This window comes from Mus pahari, chromosome 3, assembly GCF_900095145.1.
Source record: "Mus pahari chromosome 3, PAHARI_EIJ_v1.1, whole genome shotgun sequence".
Classification (NCBI taxonomy): Eukaryota; Metazoa; Chordata; class Mammalia; order Rodentia; family Muridae; genus Mus; species Mus pahari.
In genome coordinates, this window is record NC_034592.1 from 37,894,598 (window position 1) to 37,905,383 (window position 10,786).

Below are 10,786 nucleotides of genomic sequence, written 5' to 3' on the forward strand. Positions count from 1 at the left end.
TGGACACATCTGTATTAAGAAATCATTGTGTAGCCATGGGGAGCTCTGTGTAAGTGGATGACTGCAAGCAAACACAGCAGATGCAGTAATATGAGACCCACACATCAGAAGCTAGAGGTAGTACTGAAATGCTTATTGTTCTGAAAGTGGTTCCGATCTGCACGCGTGCACGCGTGTGCGTGTGCGTGNGTGTGTGTGTGTGTGTGTGTGTATGCGCGCGCGCGAGCATATGATATATACATGTATATAGGATAATGTTTACCTGGCAGAATGTAAAGGAGATAAGAAATCTTCCCATCAGTGTACTCTGTGGCTTTTATTAGATTCTGTATGCCTTCATATCTGAATAGTGACATAGAGTGTGGGGGTGTGTTTATGTAAGAGAAAGAGTGATAGACCAAACGGCTTTTCCCTTCCTTTACTTCCTGTTCTTTCAAAGTGAACCAAATTGCCCTTGGGTTTCTTTGTTATTACTCCCATTCGTGGTCAAAATTTGACGTTTATAGGCTTGTGTTGATAACAAAGCCAGGATACATGAAACAAGGGGCAGATAGACTCATAATTAAGATGTGTCATGGATTTGCACAGAAGTATGTAATGCATTGTTTAGTTTCTTAAGGAAAGTGTCACACGTAGATGAGTCAATTTTAAATGATCTCATTTAGGAAGCAGGACTGCAAGAAATCCCAAAGGCAAGCAAGAAAGGAAGGAAGCCAGTTTGTAAGCGTCGTTTGCAAAACCATATGCCTCTTGTTTATTCTGACACAGCTCAAGGCCCTTTAACTGACAGAGTACAAGCAAATGAGGTAAAGAACAGAAGGCCCAGAAGAGGAGAGGCCCACCCTTAGCGGGGACTACAGCGTCAGCCGCATCATGCCACCGAGAAGCAGGAAAGAAGGTACTGAAATGTTGCTGACGTACTTCCCCCTGATGGGAATGTAGGCATCAGTGGCGTCTCTTCAGCAAACATTAGACACTTGTGGGATTGAAGACCTGAGATCTGTCCAATGAGACCAAAGTAACTAATCCTGTCCTGCGGATTTTAACTAGATCTTATTTAAATAGTTATAGTTTTCTCAGTAATAGCTGTAAAGATGAGTACTGAGCTTTACCTCAAACTTTTCCATAATGTTATTAGTTGACTGTAATAAAATAGTTTCTCTGTATGATATCTTTTTTTCCTTTTTATTGGATATTTTCTTTATTTACATTTTAAATAGTATCCCCTTTCCTGGTTCTCCCCCAAAAACAGCTTATCCTATTCCCCCTTCTCCTGCTTCTATGAGGGTGTTCCCCCACCCACCCACTCCCACCTCCCCACCCTGGCATTCCCCTACACTGGGGCATCGAGCCTTCACAGGACCAAAGGTCTCTCTTCCCATTGATGCCCAACATGGCCATCCTCTGCTACATATGCTGCTGGAGCCATGGGTTGCTCTATGTGTACTCTTTGGATAGTGGTTTAGTCCTTGGGAGCTCAGAGAGTAGGGATCTGGTTGATTTATATTGTTATTCTTCCTGTGGGTTGCAACTCCCTTCAGCTCCTTCAGTCCTTTCTCTAACTCCTCCATTGGGGACCCTGTGCTCAGTCCAATGGTTGGCTGTGGGCATCTGCCTTTATATTTGTCAGGCTCTGGCATAGCCTCTCAGGGGACAGCTATATCAGGCTCCTGTCAGCATGCACTTCTTGGCATCCACAATAGTGTCCACGTAAGGTGACTGTATATGGGATCGATCCCCAGGTGGGGCAGTCTCTGGATGGCCTTTACTTCAGTCTCTGTTCCACACTTTACCCTCGTATTTCCTCCCATGAGTATTTTGTTCCGCCTTCTAAGAAGAACCGAAATATCAGCACTTTAGTCATCCATCTTCTTGAGCTTCATGTGGTCTATGAATTGTATCAACAACTGACAAATGGGACCTCACAAAATTGCAAAGCTTCTGTAAGGCAAAGGACACTGTCAATAGGGCAAAATGGTAACCAACAGATTGGGAAAAGATCTTTACCAATCCTACATCGGATGGAGTGCTACTATCCAATATATACAAAGAACGCTGTATTCTATTTTTAGAAGACTTATTTTATTTTTAATATGTGTATGTGTGTGTGCGCGTGTGTGTGCGCGTGTGTGTGTGTGTGCGTGTGTGTGTGCGTGTGTGTGCATGTGTGTGTGCGCATTTGTTTTTGAGTGCAGGTACCCTCAGAGATCAGATTACCCTGGAGCATGAGTTACAGGAAGTTGTGAGTGACTGACACCGGTGCTGGGCACAAAACTCAGGTTCTCTTCAGGAGCAATGTGTTCTAACTGCTCAGTCATCTCTCAAGGCTACCTCTGCCACCTTGTTTGTTTGTTTGTTTTCCTATAAGATGGCACTAATGTTTCTTAACCCCTAAAAATGTAAATGACATATGACTTCAATATTATATCCTTAAATATAGGTGCCGTATTGATAGGCCTTTGAACCTAAGAAATAAGCTACTTGAGAATTGGATAGAATTGTTGAGAGTAGCACAATTATAAAAATAATGATGATAAAATTTCAGGGCAAAAACTTGAAAGACAATAGAAAGATGAACTTTTGTATGGTCGTGCTTGTTTGAATAGGAAATGTCTCTCCAGAGTTCCATGGGTTTGAGCATTTGGTACCCAGCTAGTCATTCTGTTTGGAGAGTTCTGGGAGCATGCTGCCTAGTGAAGCACATCACTGCAGGGGGGCACTGAGACTTTTACAGACTTGCCTTACCTCCAGTTTGCCCTCTCTGCTTGATGCTTGTAATTGAAGATGTGATCTTTTAGCTTTCTTCCCTGGTCACCAGGCCTGCCTTTTTGCCATGCCTCCAAGCCATTATGGACCATCCCTCTGACACTATAAGACCAAGTAAACAGTTCTTCCTATAAGTTGCCTTAGTCAGAGCCACAGAAACACAAAGAATAACTAATACAGAAGTTCAAGTCGGAGAGGGAACAGTGGCTATGAAGAACTTGAGCATGTATTTATTTATTTGCTTTATTTATTTATTTATTTATTTGTTGATTCATTTATTTATTTATCATCCTTGGTTTGAGGAATGTGGAAAATGTTGAAACTTTGGACTAGAAAAGCATTTGAATGCTGTGAGCGAAGCTTAAAGGGTCATTCTAGGATGAGCCTGAAAGACAGTTGTGCATAAGGCAAACAAAGGGGTGGAGAGGGTCCTGAGACCCTCACCTGAGTATCCAGCTGTTTTCTACCACCTGGTGTACCCAATTCTGCCTAAATGCACATAGCTTCATGGAGGGGCTAGAGTAAATAGGTTCAGAAAGAATGGGGAAGAGGCACCATTTATAAAGCTACAAGGAAGCCCTCATCCCTGCTGAGCCAGGCTTTTCAAGGGCAGCTTGTTGTGGAGGAGCACACATACCTCTGTAAGTAGCCCCGTCCCCATGCTCTATAAGCAGCTCAATAAATTCATTGGTTCCCCAGAGTGAAATTTTGCAGAATCATCCCTTAGTTTCTCATTAGGACCTTCAAGGAAGGAGTAGACATTGCTTATGTCTCCTTCTGGGAAGGAATTAAGTAATTCTTGGTTTCAGTGGGGACCCCATGATATTAGAGAGGCATGGAGAACTGCATACAAGGAGTGGAACCAGTCCAAGAGAGAGAGAGATGTACAGTACAGACAACAAAGCTGTAGGGACTGAGTCATTTAAGCCTTTTAAAGCTAAGGTCTCAGACAATAGACATGGAGCTGTAGAATTTGGTGTTTGCGCTGTTGGCCCAATGTTTCTCCACTGTGTCCCAATTCTTCCCTTTTGGAATAGTTGTGTACCTTCTGTGGCACTCTGGGTTTGGAAGTTCCTAATTTGTGTTTTGATTTGTTGAGGGCCACAGTTAAGACATGACTTTGAATCTCAAAAGAGGCTTTGGATTTGAACTTGTGAACAAATATTTAAAATGTTTAAAACTAATGGGGACTTCTGAAGTTGGACTCACTACACTTTGCCTCGTGATATACCTATAAGTATAGGTTAGGGTTAGGGAGTGAAGAAATGTAATGGTTTGAATGAGAATGGCTACCATAGGCTCATGAACTTGAATACTTGGTTCACAGTTGATTGTACTGCCTGGGGAGAGTAAGAGGAAGCACAGCCTTTCTGGAGGAAGCTCATCACTGCAGGTGGGCATTGAGAGATGATATCTTTACAATATTTACAGTCTATTCTGTCTGCAATATATTTAGAGTTAAAAAATGTGATCTTGCAGCTTTCACCTTCGGTTGCTATGCTTGCTTCTTGTTTCCGTGCCTCCCAGTGGTCTGAATGCTTCTTCTGAAACCATAAGTCCAAATAAACGCTTCCTTCTTTACCATAGTGTGTTATTACAGCAGCCAAAATGTAAATAACACGATGATTGTAATCGAGTAATAAGAAAATATGTACAGGATAGAAAGCAGATGGTTGGAGGCATTGAAACATAATGTTGTCTGGGAATGTGTGTGGTGGAACAAGAAGAGTAATGGATCAAGCAAGGAAACACACTATGGGCAAAGTGTAGAGGCAACAAGGAGAAGAAGCCCTGGGAAGCTTATATTAGAGGTGACTCAAGCCTAGGGTATTATTGACCAGGACTGGAGAAAAATAGAGACAGAACTTATTCTCAGATGATCTTAACATGCTCATGGAGGGACTGTACTCTGGAAGCAGTGGTGTGAAGCTAGAGGCTTAGGGTAAACACAAAACAAGATCAGTGATTTAGTAAAACAAACAAGCCATGAACTTGAAGACAAACACATGGTGGGATGAAGAAAGATTTGGGGGTCTAGGAAAAGGGTCAAACAAAAAGAGTTGACAGGTACTAGGATCAGAACAAGTGAAAAAATAAAGAGGGCTGGATAAAAAGAACCCATGAGCTTGGCTGAGCTGACAGGCCTGGGTATTGTATTAGCTGGATTATATATGTCAATTTGACAAGCCAGAGTCATCTTAGAGGAGGGAACCTCAATTGAGAAAATGTCTCCATAAGATCCAACTATAGGCAAGCCCATTGGGCATTTTCTTAATTATAGACTGATCAGGGGGAGCCCAGCCCGTTGTGGGTGGGCTGATGGTCCTCAGATCTGCAAGAAAACAGACTGAGCAAATCAAATGAAGCAAGCCAGTAAGCAGTACTCCTCCATGGCCTCTGCATCAAGCCCTACCTTCAGGTTCCTGCCTTGACTTCCTTCAGTGATGAACAGTAGTGTGAGAAAAATAAACCAAATAAACCCACTCCTCCTCAAGTCTCTTTTGGTCATGATCTTTCATCTTGGAAAGAGCAACCCAACTAGAACAGTGTTCACGGACAAGGGAAGGGCAAATAACACATCAGACTTTAAGCCTGGGTGACTAATTGGTAAGTTACCAGACTAGAGAACCAAGACCTGCCTGGGCTTGTTTTAAAGCCTTAGTTCAGCAGAGAAGTGAATGAGGAACACTGAGATGACTTGACAGTTCTTAGATGGGTATTAACTCAGCATCTCCAAATTTGCCTAGTTAGAATCAAGCAAATGTTTATTGGATTCCCAATGGAATGTTGGAAATACAATTCTTGAACTCAACATACAGGTCAGAAATAGACATGATTCACCTAAACAGAAATGATGGGGAATTCCTCAAAGTGGCTAGAAGCACTGGTCGCTTTTGCAGAGGATTGGGGTTCAATTCCCAGCACCCACATGGTGACTCACAGTTTTCTGGCACTCCATATCCATGGGATGTGACATCTTGTTTGGTGCCTGTTACACAGACACACAGCAGTAAAATACCCATATACATAAAATTAAAAAACAAAACAAAACAAACAAACACACACACACACACACACACACACACACACACACACACACACACACAACTGGGAGGAGAACTCAGGAACAAGATCGCCAAGAAGAGAGACTACATTTCATAAAATGAGGCCCACATACCCATGAAAGCCCAATGCCCAAACAAGTCACTAATAACATCTCAAAAATGTTTTCTCTGGTTGGGACAGATGTGGCAGCCTCAGGAGAACAGAAGGTTGATAGGAGACTTACATCATCTGGAGGCAGGTAGGGCTGATAATGCAGGGACACGAGAGAGGAAGGACTCCCTGTGAGGTGAGGTCAGACATTACGGATAGCAAGTAGAGGGATGAACCCAAAGCCGTATAATTGAAGCTTGGGTGAGTCAGTGCTGTCAGCGGTGAGGAATGGTCAACCATCAGCCTTTTCTTCCGAAAGAGACCCTGAAGCTCCGTTGCCTCCCACCCGAAAGAGGTGTAATTACAGGATTCAAGGGATGGTTAGGAGGTTTAAATGAGATGTTGCGCTTCGCAGACTGGGGCACACTAAATGCTAGTTCCCTTTCACTGGTACCCTCTTCACAGTTTCCCAGAAGACACGCCAATGAGTGCTATACCCTTCGTGGATCAGTGGGACGCCTGTCTCCATGGACTTGAAACGACAATTTCATCTCACCTAGACTCACCTCAACCCAGAGCCTGTATTTCTGATTCACCTCAAATAGCTTGAACATCAGCAATGTTTGTATCAGTGCTTCTCTGTTAGGTTTGAGGCCTAATTCCAACTTTAGGAGTGCACTGTTTAAAAAAAGCATGGCAGACTGCCAAGAGACAGTGATTATCTATATCGGAGAATTCAAAACTATCCCATCTTTATCCACGCATGAGAGATACTGATAACTCTTTTTTGGGATGATAGGAGACAGTAGGGATTAGAAACATGGGTGATATCCTCTTTATTTTTTCCTTAACTCATCACACAATATGGATAACTTAATTCCAAAAACAATTATTTGCACAAATACCTTAAAACAATGGATGTGTCAAGATTGGGAGAGCGATGAGTTAGGCTGAGCTGTCAGTATAAATTATATTTTCCACTGGAAAAAAAAGTCAGTGCAGCTTTAAAAGTTTCATCACTGCTTACAAAGGAAATGAGCACCCTTCTGGAATGCATGGGTGAACTCAAAACTCACACTTAACTTCCAGAACTAGCTTATGAAGGGAGCTAACTTAGCCGTGTTTATCGGGTGGCTAATCCACTCACTTATCTGTCCACAGAACAAACGTTTATGCTATGCTTATGCTGTTTACCTAGAAAAGCTGTACCTTGGGTCAATAGGTGGTGGTGGGTGGTGTCCTTGTCTCTATAGGACATACAGTCTGTTAGGTGTGATGTATATTATTGTAAGTAACTCAAGTTTTGCAAAACTGTTATCAACAAGAAGAGCCCCATCACCTATTGTGAATCAAGATAAACACAGGTAAAACAGTAAGAGTAGTAGTGACAATGGGAAAAAGAACATGTGCATAGTTGTTACATGGACAGGAAGGTTCAAAAGCACTTGAACAAGGAAGATGAGTCTCACTGTCACAGAGCAACTGAAGAAGCCGTCACATTGTGTCATTCACCTTCCCATGATCAATTGCACCATCAGTTTGGAGGAAGGCAAGATTGAGGTGAATGTTTTTAAATTATCAAAAACAATTTTCCATATCTGTGCGATGGTTTGTGATAGTTTTCAGGTCATGGCATTATTGTTGACCAGCTAAATTGACAAGCGAAATTCCCTATTTTTTTGATCTGCACTTTTGTTGATTCGATCTAGTTTGGGGGCTCATCTGGCCAGCTGTGTACCTGCACAAGTCACATGGTCTTGCTTGTTTTCTTGAGAAACAAATCAGCAGCAAGATGGCTACTGCCAAGAAGGCAAGGTAGATAAGACCGAAAGAGAGGCTACATGGACTAAAGGACCATTGTCACAGATTTCCCCACAGTTACTGATACCATAGAGGTGCCCCATCCCAAGGCTTTGGCAGGAGAAAAAGGTCAGTAGAAGAATCAATGAAGACCCATGTTGGCACACATGCGTTGCCTCTTATGCTACATTCATGGAACTTCCTGTGCAGGCTGTGCTGATGGTTGTTGGCTCTTCTGCCTCGTGGATTCCTTCAAATCAAGGAAGCCTTTCCAGCTAAGAAGAAGGCGAAGGAGGTTCCAGACCCAGGCTCTGGAAGCAGCTCCCCCTCCCTCACAGTGAGGGTTCAGTGCAGATGGCCATTTAAGTAGCTAAGTAAGCCAGAAAAGATCAAGGTACAACAACATAGTAAGACAAACATAAATGATCCTACAAAACATCAGGGATGCCAGGAAAAAGGGTGGGAATCAGACCAAGACTCAGTGTGCCATTGTTGGTAGGAAATTAAAACAGGTTTTCAAAATAAAGAGAAATAAGTGCAGCATGAGTGGCAATTCTACAGAACAGACTTCAGAATATTTCCATTTATAAGAACCAAGACATGCACAAAGAAAGAAAAGGTCAGTTTTAAAGAAAGTCAATCCAGCAAAAACAAAGCCAGAGATGATGGTATCAAATGTTGCATTCATCTAAGAGCAGATGTCTACATGTGAATAAATGGATGGCATTTGTCTGTTAAAAAGAAAAAGATATGTTTTAGAATTATAAATATAAACTTAATCTTATGGGTTTACCAGACAATGAATACCTGGCATGAAACAACTCAGAGAAGTTGAAAATCAAAATACGAAAATACACATGAGAAAAATACAGTCAAACACATAGAAAACCGAGTCTTAGCTTTACAAGATCAAGCCAGTCTGAAGCCCGGCACAGCTGAAGGAGAAGCCCAGAGAACCTACCCCTAACTAAAGAGCTTCAGCAATTGCTGGCCGCTGCGGGGCGGGAGGGTTTTCTTCAGGGATGAGGTCTCTGAGAGGCTTCTGAAATACCAGCGGATGATCCTACACCCTTGTCCATCCATACAAGCCGCAGGTAGAAAGCCCAGGAAGTTGGTGAGGGCAGGAGAAGGGTGGGATTATGGGTTGGATTTGATCAAAACACATTATTCTCAAACAATAGAAGAAATAAGAAATGGGGGTCATAATTAAGCTTTGGCTTTCTAAAGCAAATGGGTTGAGAGAACAGGGCAGGGAAGGAATTATAAGCAACTTTGATGGGGAGAGGACAAACATTACAATTACACTTACCAGCTATGATTGTCACAGCAATTACTCCAGCATTAAAGCCCGTATAGGAAATGAAAATATATGTATATATGTATGCATATATATGCTATTATTTTAAACTTGGCCTAGTTTAAAAATAATTAAGGACAAACAAGACTTAACATAATTATCAACACAAAATCTAGTTTTATTTGATTTGAAATCTGAAAAGAGATTTTTTCACAGACCTACGGGATAGTCATGAAAACTGGCCAGAGAAAAAATATGATGAATTAATAACATACTAATGATAGAGGAGACACTCTCTGATAGTTATGTATTTATTAGTCCTAAAGTTAATATATAAAGTGGGAAACAAACAATTCATGCTACCTCAGCGTCAGAAAAGTCTGTCTTAAAAAACAAACAAACAAACAAACAAAAAACCAAATTTTCTAAATATGAAACTAGTTAAGGAGACGCTTGAAGAAATTAATACAACACCAAAATCTTAAGGTACAAAAAAAATAAATGATGGACTAAACTTCTAAATTAAAACATTTGAGCTGGGTTGTGTCGTTGTGTATCTGGGCAGCAGTGGCGGCAGAGCATCTCAGACACCTTCAGCAGCGAGGAGCGAGCTGCGCCCTTCACCTTCGAGTACCGTGTCTTCCTCAAAAAATGAGAAAGGACAATATATTTCTCCATTTCATGTTCCAATTTATGCAGACAAGGATGTGTTCCACATGGTGGTTGAGGTTCTGGGCTGGTCAAATGCAAAAATGGAGATTGCTACAAAGGACCCTTTAAACCCAGTTAAGCAAGAAAATTGAAAAAGGGAAAGCTCACCTATGTTGCAAAACTGTTTCCTTATAAAGGGTGTATCAGGAACTACAGTGCCATCCCTTAGACATGGGAAGACCTCGGACACAGTGACAAACACACTGGCTGCTGTAGTGACAACAACCCAACTGACGTTTGTCAAATTGGAAGCAAGGTGTGTGCCAGAGGTGAGATAATCAGAGCATACTGGCCATGACCAACGAGGGTGAGACCGACTGGAAGGTCATTGCCATTAATGCAAATGATCCAGACGCCGCCAATTAAACGATATTTCTGATGTTGAACAGCTGAAACCCGGCTACTTAGAAGCTACTGTAAGGTGTAAGTTTCCCGATGGAAAACCAGAAAATGGGTTTGCATTCAATGCAGAATTTAAAGAGGAGTTTGCAGTTGACACTATTGGAAACACTCATGATTATTGGAAAGAATGAGTGACGAAGAAAACAGATGGGAAAGGAATCAGTTGCACCACAATGTCGGAGAGCCCCTTCAAGTGTGGTCCTGATGCTGCCAAAGCCATTGTGGATGCTTTGCCACCACCATGTGAATCTGCTCACTACCCACAGACAGATGTGGATAAACTGATGAGATTCCTCTGGAACAGGAGCTGATAAGGCTGCATCCTGTTCACCTGGAAGCATTATATTCAAAAGCATAGTAGCTTTTCAAAGCTCTAAATTTCTGTAGCTCACCTAATGAAACAGATTCTGCTGTGACTGGTCCAACATGTTCAGAACATCAGCTCTCTAGACACCTCACATCTCAGCCAAGAAAGTTTTTACTAAATGTTAGCTCTCAAAGCCATGGGGACATGGAAGTCATTTGTACATAGACGTGCAAAGTGGACACCTATTGGATGTATATGTTTACTGTGTTAGGAAATAAAACTATTTTATTGAAAGTTGAAAAAAATTGAAAAATCTTCAGCAAATCTAATAAACTCGAAACAAATAA

At 41.8% G+C, this 10,786-nt stretch overlaps 1 pseudogene; it reads left to right on the forward strand.

Moving 5' to 3' along the window:
* Window positions 1–873: 873 nt before the first annotated feature.
* On the forward strand, window positions 874–10,443 carry LOC110317870 (annotated as a pseudogene).
* The last annotated feature ends 343 nt before the right edge of the window (window positions 10,444–10,786 follow it).